Here is a 14,270-nt window from a genome sequence, read left to right as displayed (position 1 = left end):
AATACCCTTTAATCTTCAACATTAGATAGTCATATCTGATTGCTGCACATAATCCTTTTCCCAAAAGAGGTCAATATGTTCTTTCTGAAATACTTCAAAGTATTCTAGTCCTTAGAAATTCCTAGGGCCTTTCTATTAGTTACTACCATCTTTGATCAATAGTCCTACTTGAAATGTTACGTGATGCTCACACAAACACAAACACACAAGCCTACATAGAAAATGCAACTTGTACATATGTACATTTTCCTTTGCTAAGAGGATGCATTGTTAAACATTTATACATATAAATGCATATGTAATATATGCAGACAAATTATACTTTATATACTATTTATTTTATATAAATGCAACCATACTTGAAGATAAAAAGGCCAAGGAAAATATTAGTAGTAGGCATTTTTATTAATAAAAAACATTTTAAATAATGACATCAAAATGATTGGTGGCAATTTAAATACTACTGTCATTGATATTATTAATTTAAGATTACAGCCAGGCATAGTGGCTCATGCCTATAATCCCAGCACTTTAGGAGGCCGAGGCAGGTGGATCACCTGAGGTCAGGGGTTTGAGACCAGCCTGGCCAATATGGCAAAACACCATCTCTACTGAAAATACAAAAATTAGCTGGGTATGGTGGCATGTGCCTGTAATCCTAGCTACTCAGGAGGCTGAGGCAGGAGAATTGCTTGAACCCGAGAGGTGGAGATTGCAGTGAGCTGAGACTGGGCCACTGTACTCCAGCCTGGGTGACACAGTGAGACTCTGTCTCAAAAAAAAAAAAAAAATTACAATGACACTCTTATTTAAATGAGCCTAATTAAGAAAAAGAATGACTATTTAAAAAGTTTAAGACCCTATTTAAGCGGTTTAAGACCCTATCTTAATTTGCTTATTACTTATTTCATTTTTATCTAATTATTCAATAAGCATTTTATTGAATTCTCATTTTATGTGAGGCCAATAAAGTAGCAAGTAAAATGCAGTTTATAAACTCAAGTTTATAAATACCTAGTAAAATTATAATTATACTCCTAAATTAAATTAGAATACCTATTTAAGGGACACAAGTCACATAAAAAGGTTGTATACAAGAATGAATGCAAGAATGAGTGCAAATCAATGCTCTGGTTTCCCAGGAAGAAGAGGTGCCTTTTTGCAAGACAGATCAGAGAAGAATTCATGGAAGAGGGAGCATCTATCTGGGCCACAGAATATGTGTAGAATTTCAGCCGTCTTGGTGTGGAGTAGCAGTGGTCTCATTGGAGGGACTAGTGTACATTCAGGTCTTGAGGTGGGAACTCAGGCACCCACCAGAAGAGAGAGGACCTTCCATGTGTGCACGTGGGGCACCTGATGAGGAAATCTTGCCCAATCAAATCACCTAAGAGCATTTTAGAAAAGACGTATGCTATTAGACTAGGGAACTGTAAGGCCATCACAACAATCAAAAGATAGAAAGCAAACCTGCTTTGGGTTTTTCACTCTAAAACTGAAATTCTAAAATATTCTTTTAAAAATTTATTTCTCATTCTGAAATGTTAAAACATTTTGACAGGTTATACAGAATAAAAACAATAGATTTCTGTCTTTTCCTGGAAATAGTTCTTAGGACTAGTAGTTCTAAGAAAAAAAGAACTCCAGCTCTTTTTTTAACAAGACAACATTTGAATACGGACTTGAAGGAGGTGAGGGAGCAGAGTATGTGTGTCTTTGGGGAAAACATTCCAGGGGAACTGGGCCTGAATGTGCCTGGTATGGTTCAAAGACACAAGGAGACCAGCATGGCTGAAGCCTGGGAAGGGAAGGAGAAGGTGGACCTTGTAGGGCTTGGTAGGCCATTGTAAAGACCGGCTTTTATTCTGAAAGAACTGCCAAGCTGTCAGAGGACACTGAGAAGAGAGCCATGAGCTGGCTTGTGTTTTAACAGGATCATTTTTGCTGCTGTGTTGACAAGCAAGGAGACCAGTTAGGATCTATTGTGTTGAGCCAGATGAGAGATGGCTGTGGTATGAATCAGAGTGGTGCTGAAGGGAGGCTTGAGATGGGCTTGCAGAAATTCTGGGTATAGTTTGAAGGAAGAGCTTACTGAATTTGCTGATGAATTAGATAGGGAATGTGAAGCAAGTATTCAAGAATAACAATAAGGCTTTTGGCCTGAGGAATTGTGAAGAGGATATTAATAACTGAGAAACTTTGAGGAGGACGAGTGTAAGTGGGCCAGGTTAGTGGAACAATAATAGCGTTTCAGATTGGAACATGTGAAATTTGAGATAGCTGTTCATGGAGATAGTCATGTGAGTGTTGGGTCTGATCACTAGCAACATGAAGAGTCTTGTTGACCCTGAATAGAGCAATGTTTAGGGTGAACTTAACCTTTGTTAATTTTTAAATTATTAGCTCAGTACCTATCTAGTATTACACAATAGGCAAACATCAATTTTAGGACTTTTTGAAGCAAATGGTACCCAGAATAAGGGAAGCAGGACATCCAAGTATGTCCTGTTGAAGTTGGGCAGTAGCTGGAGCAATTAAATTTTATAGGGCATATTAGTGATCTTGGAGTTGTGGCCTGTGAGAAATGGGAATGAAATAGTATATTCAGACTGGAAAAGAGTGGTGCCTGAATGGAATTTTATGAGGAAAAAGTATTTTCCGGAGGGCAAAACTTAAATGAAGGGTGAGAGGTAATAAGGTGTAGATATTTTTCCTAGAAGAAATAGAAAAGGGAGTCATGACCTGCCAGAAACTGAGATATCTGGTGAGTACACAGGCAGCAATCATTTTCCTGAGTATTCAGTTGTTCATCGATTTACACTTACTGCATAATCTCACTGCATAAATGAGTGATGACTTTCAAAGGCGTTTAAGTTTTGGCTTGTGGGTGGAGGCTTATGTGGGTGGGATGATAGAGAGATCAATACTGTCCAAAACTTGGTTTCAAATATATTTTTAAAAGTATTACACTCAGGAGAGGCCCTATCAAAGTCAGATTGAAAGAAAAGACAAAGGTGGCCCTGAGAGGGAACTCATCATAAAAAAGATAAAGTGTGGCCTAGACTCAGTAATCGGGTCTGCATGCTGGAAGGCAATGATAGTTTTAGTTACCTGGTTGTCACTAATCTTGTATCTTATCTTGACCCAGCCATTCTGGCTGTGTGTTTTGCCCTTAGGAGAAAATGAATGGGTGTGAATTGAAAGAACCATCCTGCCTTAACAATTTTGGCACAGGCTCGCTGAGAGACTGAGAATAACACAGAGGACTGTTTCCTATAAGAAAGACACATGTTTCCAGATTGAGATTCCAGGGAGGGCATCCAGTTCCAAGGATAACAGTGATGGGGCCGAATTTGAGACTGGAGTTGCTATGGAAACATCCCAGGCAGGTTGGCTAGCATGGGGAGCAAGGACTGCTGTACACAAGCACCTCTGAAGACTGTCAGGAGTTTTCTATGAAAATTGGACTTCCTGCATTTGTGTAGGTGAGAGATTGGAAACATTGAGGTTCAGCTATCCGTATCAAAGAACCGAATTTTCTCTCACTGGCTGGCATGATTTCTGTTAGAATCTCCAGGACTAAAAGAATGAGTAGACTGCCTTGAATGTAATGAGCCCCCCACTATGTAATACTACTCGTGAGTAGTATTTAAGGAGAGACCAGATGGCTTTATGTCTGTGTATGTTCATATTCCAGTAGAAAGCCTGCATATGTGTATGTGTTGCAAATTGTAAAACAAGTTCTGCAATATAAATGCTATTATCACTAGGTATGTGTACGTTTGTGCTATGTATGTATGTGGGAAGTCTCGCTGCATGAGGGCTGACTTTCAAAGTCTCCTTTTCAACTCTTAAGAATCTATGGATTTATCAAAATAAAATAATAATAAATAATAATAAAATAATAATAAATAAAAAATCATGTTCTAATGGGGAGATGTTGGTCAAAGAGTACAGACTTTCAGTTATAAAAGGCATAAGTTCTGGGGTCTAATGTACAGCCTGATAACTATAGTTAATACTGTATTGTATTGACATTTGCTAAGAGAGTAGATATTAAATGTTCTCACCACACACATATACTTATGTGAGGTAATGGATGTGTGAACTAAGTTGTCTGTAGTAATAATTTCACAATATATATGTATATCAAATCATCACATTTTACACCTTAAATTTATACAGTTTTATTTGTCAATTATACCTCAATAAAGCTGGAAAAAGATGTCACAGAAGCAGATTTGATGAACGATCACAGCTCAAAAATAAGCAGATTGATGTCTGCTCTCTTCCAAGTAGAAAGTTTTATAGATCTCTTATGTCTGCAAATGGTTAATAAATGTTCTTAAATAATCCAGGACAAACTACTTTTTGATACAATCTTAGATTGAAAAGTTGAGGAAACTGTAAAAAGACGAATCACAGGTAGGAGAGAAGTTGAAAAAGGGAGAAACTCATCTACTACCTATTCATACATAGCCATACAATCTTAATCCAGCTCCTGTGCAGCCCTGCCTGACATCTTGACCCTGATTAGTAATGCAGTGGAGAATGTCTTTGGTAAAATCTGCAATAGGCATATACATATACATATGAGTTTATATACAAATACATACATACACACCTATATATGTGTATATATGACTTTATATTATGCAATACACAGAAGCTTATATTTGAATGTTAACATTTGCATTAAGACTACAAAACAAAATGCATTAAATAACTCAAATAGGCTGGGTGCAGTGGCTCATGCCTGTTTGGGAGGCCGAGGTGGGCGGATCACGAGGTTGGGGGTTCGAGACCAGCGTGACCAACGTGGGGAAACCCCGTCTCTACGAAAAATACCAAAATTAGCCAGGGGTGTTGGCCCATACCTATAATCCCAGCTACTCAGGAGGCTGATGCAGGAGAATTGCTTGAACCTGGGAGGCAGAGGTTGCAGTGAGCAGAGATCGCGCCGCTGCACTCCGGCCTGGGTGACAGAGTGAGACTCCATCTCAACAAACAAACAAACAAACAAAAAAACTCAAATAGAACTTAAAGACTTCACTCAGCTGATACACACCAGGGAAAACCTGAAGACCAGGCAACTCTGAGTTGAAGCAGGGTTGAAGTTTTACAGGGTAAGGAGAAGAGGGGAGTATGTATTTTTGTGGTTTGGCTGAGGTAGTGGCTTTCATCTTTAATCGCTGTGAAATTTACCGACGTTCTGGTTTTCTTGCTTCCGGCTCAGGATTGTTGATGTAATCCCATTGGATAGCTGTCAGAGTAGTACTTTCTGAGTGCTGTTCTTGCAAGCCTTGCCATTTATCAGTTAGTCAAGTATCAGCGGTAGGTGAGGTAGCAGAAAACAACAACAACAACAACAACAAAGTGTGGCAGGAGAGAAGAAAAAAAGGAGAAAGAGGCACAATTGAAGTCAAAGGGGAAACTAAATCCTCTATAATGCCTGTTTTAGTCTTTTTACAAGACACAGTATGATTTATATCTTCTGTTAAAGTCTAATAAAGAAGCACAAATAAGCAAAATTATGTGCAGTTTTCTTAAAGATGAAGTAAAAGTTTCAAGTGATCTTATAAGTATACAATTTGAATTATTTGCTACTCTACTCCAAATACTTTTCTAAATGAAACAACTGAAGGCCAGTAGAAGGGGTATTACAAATAAAACAAATTATTGTCCCCCACTTTAGGTTAAATGAAAACAAATTATTCTTTCCATGCTGGATTATAATTCCTGCTATATTGCTTTCATCTTTAAAAGAAATCCAGGTTCATTGATTTCTCAAATATCCCCATTTTCGTGAATTTCTTTTTAACATGTGACTTATTCTGGCACAAATGCAAATATGCCTAAGAAGGTTAACACACAAACTTCTTAGCAGTCATGACACCCTGCTAAAAATTTATTTACCAAATTGCCATTTTCTAAAATAGGAGATGTTTAGTGTTACTCGTGTTCTGGTTATCAGGAGCTGATTTATTCAGTTGAAGGTAGAGGAATAGAGAGGATGTGGACTGTGGCAAAGCAGGGAAAAAGGGGCTCTGTGCTGGAAATGATGCAGAAAAGGCACAGACAGAGGAAGGAGATCATTTGTAAAATTGTTTCCTTACTTCTCAGGTTGGCCTATAATTTGAATTTTGTTACATTCTACACTTAAAAAAAAAACCACAAATATATTCCCTAAGTCTCCATAACATTAAATACCCTCTTTGGGTAATTAACCCACATGCCACTTGCATCTAAGGGACTGCCCTGCTTTGATAGCTGGGAAAAATCACAGCAGCTCTCAGAGGGCTACTTGCTTTATTACCACTTGTTGGCTAAAGCTCCTACCATAGCCATGATTACAAATTGTTTTATTTTTCCCATTCCAGGCTTGTTCACACTCTTTGAATTCAACCAGAATCAAATTCTACAACTAGTAAGCACCTTCTTGTGCTAAGTAGGAGAGACTCAAACGTCTAGGTGATAATCTAGACAATTTTACCACCCTTATGGAATAATATCCAGGGAATATGGATAAGTAAACAGACAGCTACATCAAGCAGTTTAACATACTGGCTTCAGACTGTGAGAAGATCCTCTCTGCTCTAGGACCTGAGTTTCACTCCCACCTCTGTCCCATTGCAGTTGCTGCTTGTGGGTGGCGTGGGGCTTCAGATGTTCCTTGCATGGCAGCCTTGTGGTCCAAGCAGTGCGACCAGGTCCTTTTTAACTCTCAGGAGGGTTCAGACAAATGGGAACTGACAAGTGGTACTAAGATTCCATGACTCTCAAAAATTCAAATTGAGAGAATCCTGTCAAATATCCTCCTCGAATTCCCATAGGTGACCGAGGTCCTGAGCCCTCCTCTGCTATGGAAGATTTTTGGAAACAGAGTCCAAATATACTACAGCTTGCTGAAAGCTCATGATTTATTTTATCCTCTGCCTATATCAGTAAACCAAAAAGGGGATTTGATTTGCATTTCCCTATTCCTATATGTTGTCAGTTGAAAAATGTTAAAAATGTGTGGGGGCACAGAAACACAAGTAGCTGGAGGCACTCTGAGAATACGTGCCTGTTTGTATGTCTGATCTCCTACCCTGAAGATACCCTAGTTTTTTTTTTTTTTCTCATTTTTATGTCTTTGTTGGTTCCAACTTATTGCTATGCTTTTGATACTATGCTCAAATTCAATGGGGTGATAGATATGTTGTGGAAATAATATTTTAAAATAAACTTTTGTAGCCACTTTTCCTTTGTAGGTGGAAGGACTTGGTATCATTTTTAACAGTGGAGAAATAAATCTATACTGCTTCTTTTCTCTTATGGTGACTTGTGAGGAGAGAAAAAAATGTAACACACATGTTGCCTGGGATCACCTTGCTCCAAGCATCAGGATAAGGTCAGCTCAAACCCTGCCACTGTGTTTTACGGCAAGTCCGATGCCCTCAGGATTTCTGCAAATATATTTGTGCTAGTCACCTCTGACTCCAGTTTCCTGCTTTTGTTGATTTCTCATTACTCTAAGTCTTGAGGCTGCTCCTTTATCTCTGGCCTGGCTTCAAGTCAAATGTGGGAGCATTTCCTCCTTTATTCTTTGTTCTCCTTCTCCTCAGACTGTTCACGGGAGGCAGCTGGGAACAGAAGACATTCCCTGAGATTTAGGGTTACACACCAAATGTAAAAGGGGAAGAGCATTTACGACACAGATAACTTAAAATTGCATATTACATTTTTCTGCACTTAGAAAGTCCCTTGGCTGTATTTTACAAATCAGGCTCTGACCTCTGACTTCCTTCCCTGTCCCTTTGTCCTCTTTTTCTGTCCCCACCAATATACACAAATAATTGACTCGCTTTAATATGCAGAGAAATGTAACTCTCTTCAACCTAGAATATGGTCTCTCTTAATACATGTTCGTGTACACTTGAAAAGAATGTGTATTCTGCCATGTTGGGCACAGTGCTTTACAAATGTCAGTGGGATCAAGTTTGACAGTGTTGTTCAAGTCCTGTATGTTCTCATTGTCTTTCATTACACTTATTCTGTCAATTATTGAAAGAGTGGAAATGTCTGACTAAAATGTTGGATTTGTTTATTTCTCCTTGCAGTTCTGTCAATTTTTGTTTTATGTGTTTTGAAGCTCTTCTATTAAATGTATATATGTTTAAGATTCTTATGTTTGCTTGATTGACCCCTTCATCATTATGAAATGACTTTCTTTAGCCCTGCTAATATTCTATGCTCTGAGATCTATTTTGGATATCAATATAGTCATTCCATTTTTCTTTTGATTAGTGTTAGCATGTTAAAAAAATCTCTTCACTTTTAATATATTTGTATCTTTGTATTTAAAAATGGTTTGCTGGCTAGCCATGGTGGCTCATGCCTATAATCCTAGTGGATCGCTTGAGCCCTGGAGTTGGAGACCAGTCTGGGCAACATAGCAAAACCCTGTCTCTACAAAAAATACAAAAATTAGCTGGGCATGGTAGCGCACACCTGTAGTCTCAGCTACCCAGGAAGCTGAGATGGGAGGATCACCTCAGCCCAGGGGGTCAAGGCTGCAGTGAGCTGTGATCAAGCCACTGCACCTTAGCCTGGGCTACAGAATGAGACCCTGTCTCAAAAAAAAACACAGAAGTTTTCTGTAGACAGCATATAGTTGGTCTTGCATTTTTGTCCAGTACGTCATTCTCTCACTTGCATTTACAATTAATATGATTGCAGACATGGTCAGGCTTCAACCTACCATCTTGTTATTTTTTTTCTGTTTATGTCATCTGTTTTTTTTGTTCCCTTTTTTCTCTTTTTCTATTTTCTTTTGAATAACTGAGGATTTCACAACATGATTTCATTTTATCTTTTTGTTGTCTCATTAGCTGTAACTGTTTTGTTATTTTACCTTTTGCTTTTGTGTTTAGAGTACACATTTTAAGCTATCGCAGTCTACTTTAAAGTGGCATTGTACTGCTTCACCTTACAACAATATATTTCTGTTTTTCCCGTTCTGAACTATATGCTATTGTTGTCATATAATTCACTTATATGTGAATTATATGGTATAAGCCCTACATATTATTATTTTTGTAAACTATCAATGAGCTTTAAATAATAATTAAAAATTATATATCTATATTTTAATAAAATATTTAAATAATAATTAAAAATCATATATCTATGTATCTCCACATTTTAATCTGGTATCATTTTCCTTCTGCCTAAAGGGCTTCATTTAGCATTTCTTATAGATAGTCTGCTGGTGATTGAATCTCTCAGCACTTCCATTAAAAAAAATTTCATTGAATATAAAATTATTGGTTGACAAGCTTCTCTTTTAGTACTTTAAAATGTTGATCTTCTGTCTTCCTACTTTCGTTGTTTTTGATGAGAAATCTTTCATCCTTATCTTTCTTCTTCATGTAATGTGTCTTTATTCTCTGGCTGCTTTTAAGATTTTCTCTTTATCACTGATTTGATGAATTTTATTATGACATCCGTTAGTGTGAATGTTTCACATTTTTTGTCCTTGGGATTCATTGAGCTTTTTCGGTTTATCATTTCTCTCAAATGTAGAAAAATTTTGACCGTTGGGTAGGTTTTATTTCTAGATAGCATTTCCTTGGAAATTGGTTTGATTTTTCCTTAATGACATTATGAATTGTGTAAATGACCAAATGCCCTTTTCCTTTTGTCAGTTTAGGAAGACATTTGCCACGTGTGTAGTCTATTCTTCTCATAGGATTTTATGGTAGGTATTTTTATATTAGCCTAATCCATGTTTTCCTACTATTAATAATCCTCATATTTATTTTCCCTTTAAAAAATTGCCTCATTTTTTTCTAATATACAACGTATTTTTGTGATTATATGATCCAGCATAATTTTTTTTTCTTTGTTTCTTTTTTTTTTTTTTGAGACAGAGTCTCACTCTGTTGCCCAGGCTGGAGTGCAGTGGCGCAATCTGGGCTCACTGCAACCTCCACCTCCTGGGTTCAAACCATTCTTCTGCCTCAACCTCCTGAGTAGCTGGGACTACAGGCGTGCACCATCATGCCCGGCTAATTTTTGTATTTTTATTAGAGACAGGGTTTAACAATATTGGCCAGGCTGGTCTTAAACTCCTGACCTCATGATCCACCCGCCTTGGCCTCCCAAAGTGCTGGGATTACAGGGATGAGCCACTGCACCCAGCCAATCCAGCTTAAATATTTTTAAGAATAATGTGGAGTATAAATCCTTTCAACAATTGCTTCATCTTAGCTGCAGAATATTAATTTACTAATTAAAAAATATCGGGTACTTGAAGCTACCAGTTTATTAATACAAATGGTAATAAATTAATATAGGTTTTTAAATATATCTTTTAGAATATTCTTAAAACCCCTTGTGTCAATTGAACAATATTGTGACTCAGTAGCAGAATTTATTCACAACTGTGTGATGAAAATGTCTATGCGAACCTTTGATTACACACCCTGCTGATTGAGAACCTGTACTTCCTTGGGCCTAGAGTTAGTAAAGAGTTTTATGCTCACTCTGTACCTTGGTACTATGTCTCTTCCATGAAATTTCTGAAGTACTATCTAGAGAAAATATTTAGAATGTAATGGTTTGTAGATGTCTGTACCTTGCTTTTAGTGGAGTTGGTCAGTGTCTTCAGCTTCCCTCTGTTCCCACATCAGTCTTTCTTCCTTCTCAACTTCCTGTTGTGTCACTCACTTTTAGCTACCTCATTGCCAAAAGAAACACCTATTTTCCTTCTCTTTGAAGAGAATTCTGCCCAATTTTTCTCTCTCCCTTTTTTGCAGAAGTGTAGAATACATTTGAATTATTTTCCTGCTAGAAGTTTGGAAATAAGCAGAGATATGACTCCTTGACGTTCCTTTTTAGTTCTTTCCAGCTCGGATGTTCTGTCACCCCTCTGTGCTCCCAAGGTATCTTCCCATGTAGACGTGTCTTCTTTATAACATTTGAGATGCCATAATATCATCATTTGATTATTTGTCTGCATTTCTTAGTAGATAATGCAGTCTTTTTAAGGCTTTATTATTATTCTTAATCAGTTTTAGGTTTACAGTGAAATTGAGTGGAAAGTACAGAGTTCCCATATACCCTGCCCTTCTCCCCGACATGCACAACCTCCTCTGCTGTCAACATCTCACACCACAGAGATACATTTGTTAACTGATGAACCTACTTCAATATGTCATCACCCAAAGTCCATCAGTTTACTGTAGGGTTAATTCTAGATGTATGTTCTGAGTTTGAACAAATGAAAACCGACATGTATCTACAATTGTAGTATCATACTGAGTAGTTTCGCTGGCCTAGAAATTATCTGTGTTCTGCCTCCATCCTCTGGCAACCGCTAATCTTTTCACTGTCTCCATAGTTTTGCCTTTTTCCGGATGTCAGGATAGTTTGAATTACAGCGTATGTAACCTTTTCAGATTGACTTCTTTTACTTAATAATATGCATTTAAGTTTCCTCCATGTCTTTTCATGGCTTGATAGTTCATTTCATGATGAATAATACTCCATGGTCTGGATACACCACAGTTTATTTATCCATTCATCTACTGAAAGACATCTTGGTTGCATCCAAGTTTTGGCAGTTATGAATAAAGCTGCTATAAACATTCATGTGCAGGTTTTGTTTGTGCGGATACCAGTTTTCAACTCATTTGAGAATACCAAGGAGAGCAATTTGCCAGGTTGTACAGTAAGAATATATTTAGTTCTGTAAGAAATTGCCAAACTGTCTTCCAAAATGGCTATACCCTTTTATGTTCCTACCAGCAATGAATGAGAACTCATGTTGCTCCACCATCCTCGCCAGCATTTGATGTTTTAGATTTTGGCAATTCTAATAGGTGTGTAGTGGTAGCTTATTGTTTCAATTTACAATTTCATAATGACATATGATGTTGAGCATCTTTTCATATGTTTATTTGCCATCATATATCTTCATCAGCAAGGTGTCTGTCCTGGTCTTTTGCTCATTTTTAAATTGGGGTGTTTGATTTCTTACTATTGAGTTTTAGGGGTTCTCTCTATATTTTGAATAACGGTTCTTTGTTAGATGTGCCTTTGTAAATATTTTCTCTCAGTCTGTGGCTTGTCTTCTCATTATCTTTCACAGAGCAGAAGTTTTTAATTTTAATGAAGTCCAGCTTATCAATTATTTATTTTATGGACAACAATGCAGTTTTTAGGGGAAAGAAAGTCATTTTCTTATTTCTATTTTCTCCTTCTGGCACAGTGATTGGCACTTTTTATGTACTCCATATTAAATGAATGGGTGAATGGATTATTTCCTGCCTTGTTCAAATAATCCTCTATTCAAAATAGGATCACCCATATTCTTACATTAATAAAAGAGCTTAATGGATTTAACAAGCAAAACAATATTAACAGGTGATTGAGCATTTGCTTATCAAAATGACTCAGCTCTCTGCCTTTTGCACACCTTGCTATCTTCTTTCCTCCAAGAGTTATGCTAGAATGCTTGTTATGTTTACCAGTTGTCCCTGCTTAGATATGAAAGAACTTCCTGTTACACATGGGAAACCAATTCTTCTTCTTGTGCAGCTGAATTCCAATAATTTAGCTGTTGTCACTCAGAGATGATTTCACTCTCTATTACCCAAAAGGTACACCTAGATATCAAGGTTGCAGACTGCAGTCATATGGCATTATCTGATTAACTAAATTCTACTCTCTCTTTGTAGTGTTTTATTATAAGTATAAAAAGAGTATAATTAATCAGAAAAATTTTGACTATTTTAATGAAAGTAATGATGCTCAACTGCTGATTTATTCTTGAATAAATCCTAAACCCTGCTAAATGTCTTAAGATTGAGCCCTAACCTGAGCATGAATATTATATAGACATAATGAAAATATTTTTCAAAATAAAAATACTGTTGTATGATTGGAATTTAATAGACACATTTATATGTGTCTATCAAAGGTTAAAAATTAAATCCTGTTTAACAAACTGTCTTGAAATTCAAATATATCCTAATAAAAAGAAATTGCTTAGGAGAACCGAGATTCATGGTTATTGAAACACACAGTGTAAAACCTCTTGTTTTAGACCTCATTAATTAGAAATGCAAGAAGACTTAGTAGGAGGCATTTTTTCTTTTTTTCTTTCTTCTTCTTTTTATTTTTTGTTTCAGCTTTTATTTTAGATACAAGGAATACATGTGTAGGATTGTTACATGGTTATATTGGGCCCGGGTAGTGAATATAGTAACCAAAAGGTAGTTTTTCAACCCCTTGCCTCCCTCCCTCCCCTCTCTAGTAGTTCCCAGTGTTTATTGTTCCCATGTTTATTTCCATGTGTGCTCAAAGTTGAGCTCCCACTTATAAGTGATAACATGCAGTATGTGGATTTCTGTTTCTGCATTAATTCGCTTAGGATTATGGCCTCCAGCTCCATCCATGTTGTTAAGGACATGATTTCATTCTTTTCTGTGGTTTTGTGGTATTCTCTGGTGTATATGTACCACATTTTCTTTATCCAATTCACCATTGACGGACACCTAGGTTGACTCCATGTCCTTGCTATTGTGTATAGCATGGCAATGAACATACACATGGATGTGTCTTTTTGGTATAATGATCTATATTCCTTTGTGTAGTGGGATTGCTCATTCCAATGATAGCTCTTTTTTTTTTTTTTTTTTAATTATAGCTCTGTTTTAAGTTCTTTGAGAAATCTTCCAATTGCTTTCTACAGTGGCTCAACCAATTTACATCCCCACCAACAGTGTATAAGTCTTCCAAGGGGGCATTTTAAAGTAAAACTTTCTTTTAATTTTAAGCTTTTCTTCAACAAAAGGACGCAAATTGTAATCTACCTAATGTAAAATTACTATAATATATAATTGATATAATAAATAATTTCAACCCATACACTCTGGAAATTTATTAATAGGCAACATTAGTTTCTGCTTATCTGTAATTTTTGAAGAATATTCAATAATTCATACTTTCATTCACTCATTTGACTAACCTTTCTGTCTGCTAATTTTATTTGAGTTCAAATCATATTGAATGATTTCTTCATATAAATGTACCTTTTACAGTGTTATCCAAATTTAAGTTTTGATGCTATTATGTATTGTCATTAAAAGAATAAAGGATATAGATGTGGGCATTACAAGTCATTTTTCTTCATTTATTGAGCACTTTCTACCTTTTAGGCCTTGCAGAGTGAGGAAGGAGAGCATATGATACAAAGATGAATTCAGGTGTCTGATATCCAC

This window comes from Pongo abelii, chromosome 11, assembly GCF_028885655.2.
Source record: "Pongo abelii isolate AG06213 chromosome 11, NHGRI_mPonAbe1-v2.0_pri, whole genome shotgun sequence".
NCBI classification, from domain to species: domain Eukaryota; kingdom Metazoa; phylum Chordata; class Mammalia; order Primates; family Hominidae; genus Pongo; species Pongo abelii.
Note: the sequence above shows the minus strand (reverse complement) of the source record.